Raw genomic sequence first — 2,863 nt, 5'->3', positions numbered from 1 at the left:
CCATTATGGCTCGCCTTTAGCTGTCCTCCTCGGGATAGAGTCATTTGAAGAACGAGGGTCATCGCAATGTAAAAAAAAAAAAACAGCAAAGAAAAACCAAAGAAAAAAAAAACCAGAGGAGCCTACCGAAGATGAGGCCATTATGGTTCGCCTTTTGGTGTCCTCCTCGGGATAACGTTATTTAAAGAACGAGGGTTAGCACAACATAAAAAAAAACGAGAAAAATAAGCCAGAGGAGCCTGCAGAAGATGAGGCCATTACGGCTCACCTTTAGGTGTCCTCCTAGGGATAGCGTCATTTAAAGAACGAGGGTCAGCACAACGGTAAAAAAATAAAAAAAACAGAAAAAAAAAGCAGAGGAGCCAGCTGAAGATGAGGCCATTATGGCTCGCCTTTAGGTGTCCTCCTCGGGATAGAGTCATTTGAAGAACGAGAGTCAGCGCAACGTAAAAAAAATCCGAAAAAAAAAAGAAAAAAAAAAAACCAAAGGAGCCTGCTGAAGATGAGGCCATTAAGGTTCACCTTTAGGTGTCCTCCTCGAGATAGCGTCATTTAAAGAACGAAGGTCAGCACAACGTAAAAAAAAATCTGAAAAAAAAATGAAAAAAAAAAAACCAAAGGAGCCTGCCGAAAATGAGGCCATTACGGTTCACCTTTAGGTGTCCTCCTCGAGATAGCGTCATTTAAAGAATGAGGGTCAACACAACGTAAATAAAAAAAAAAACCCAGAGGAGCCTGCCGAAAATGAGGCCATTACGGCTCACCATTAGGTGTCCTCCTCGGGATAGCGTCATTTAAAGAACGAGGGTCAGCACAACGTAAAAAAAAACTGCAAAGAAAAACCAAAAAAAAATCAGAGGAGTCTGCCGAAGATGAGGGCATTACGGTTCACCTTTAGGTGTCCTCCTCGGGATAGCGTCGTTTAAAGAAAGAGGGTCAGCACAACGTTAAAAAAAAAAAGAACAGGAAAAAAACGGAAAAAAAAAAACCAGAGGAGCCTGCTGAAGATGAGGCCATTATGGCTCGCCTTTAGGTGTCCTCCTCAGGATAGAGTCATTTAAAGAACGAGGGTCAGTGCAACGTAAAAAAAATGCAAAGAAAAACCGAAAAAAAAACCAGAGAAGCCTGCCAAAGACGAGGCCATTACGGTTCGCCTTTAGGTGTCCTCCTCGGGATAGCATCATTTAAAGAACGAGGGTCAGCACAACGTAAAAAAANNCCGAAGATGAGGCCATTATGGTTCGCCTTTTGGTGTCCTCCTCGGGATAGCGTCATTTAAAGAACGAGGTTTAGCACTACATAAAAAAAATGAGAAAAATAAGCCAGAGGAGCCTGCAGAAGATGAGGCCATTACGACTCACCTTTAGGTGTCCTCCTGGGGATAGCGTCATTTAAAGAACGAGGGTCTGCACAACGGTAAAAAAATAAAAAAAAACGGAAAAATAAAGCAGAGGAGCCTGCTGAAGATGAGGCCATTATGGCTCGCCTTTAGGTGTCCTCCTCCGGATAGAGTCATTTAAAGAACGAGGGTCAGCGCAACGTAAAAAAAAAATGCAAAGAAAAACCGAAAAAAAAAACCAGATGAGCCTGCCGAAGATGAGGCCATTACGGTTCGCCTTTAGTTGTCTTCCTCGGGATAGCGTCATTTAAAGAAAAAGAGGGTCAGCACAACGTAAAAAAAAAAAAATCGGAGGAGCCTGCCGAAGATGAGGCCATTACGGCTCGCCTTTAGGTGTCCTCCTCGGGATAGCGTCATTTAAAGAACGAGGGTGAGCACAACGTAAAAAAAATGAAAAAAAAAACAGAAAAAAAAAACCATAGGAGCCTGCTGAAGGTGAGGCCATTATGGCTCGCCTTTAGCTGTCCTCCTCGGGATAGAGTCATTTGAAGAACGAGGGTCATCGCAATGTAAAAAAAAAAACAGCAAAGAAAAACCAAAGAAAAAAAAACCAGAGGAGCCTACCGAAGATGAGGCCATTATGGTTCGCCTTTTGGTGTCCTCCTCGGGATAACGTCATTTAAAGAACGAGGGTTAGCACAACATAAAAAAAAACGAGAAAAATAAGCCAGAGGAGCCTGCAGAAGATGAGGCCATTACGGCTCACCTTTAGGTGTCCTCCTAGGGATAGCGTCATTTAAAGAACGAGGGTCAGCACAACGGTAAAAAAATAAAAAAAACGGAAAAAAAAAGCAGAGGAGCCTGCTGAAGATGAGGCCATTATGGCTCGCCTTTAGGTGTCCTCCTCGGGATAGAGTCATTTGAAGAACGAGAGTCAGCGCAACGTAAAAAAAAAAACTGCAAAGAAAAACCGAAAAAAAAAATCAGAGGAGCCTGCTGAAGATGAGGCCATTACGGTTCACCTTTAGGTGTCCTCCTCGAGATAGCGTCATTTAAAGAACGAAGGTCAGCACAACGTAAAAAAAAATCTGAAAAAAAAATGAAAAAAAAAAAAACCAAAGGAGCCTGCCGAAAATGAGGCCATTACGGTTCACCTTTAGGTGTCCTCCTCGAGATAGCGTCATTTAAAGAATGAGGGTCAACACAACGTAAATAAAAAAAAAACCCAGAGGAGCCTGCCGAAAATGAGGCCATTACGGCTAACCATTAGGTGTCCTCCTCGGGATAGCGTCATTTAAAGAACGAGGGTCAGCACAACGTAAAAAAAAACTGCAAAGAAAAACCAAAAAAAAAATCAGAGGAGTCTGCCGAAGATGAGGGCATTACGGTTCACCTTTAGGTGTCCTCCTCGGGATAGCGTCGTTTAAAGAAAGAGGGTCAGCGCAACGTTAAAAAAAAAAGAACAGGAAAAAAACGGAAAAAAAAAACCAGAGGAGCCTGCTGAAGATGAGGCCATTATGGCTC

The sequence above is a fragment of the Arachis ipaensis genome, chromosome B08 (assembly GCF_000816755.2).
Source record: "Arachis ipaensis cultivar K30076 chromosome B08, Araip1.1, whole genome shotgun sequence".
In the NCBI taxonomy this organism is placed as follows: Eukaryota; Viridiplantae; Streptophyta; class Magnoliopsida; order Fabales; family Fabaceae; genus Arachis; species Arachis ipaensis.
This window is presented reverse-complemented; position numbering follows the sequence as displayed.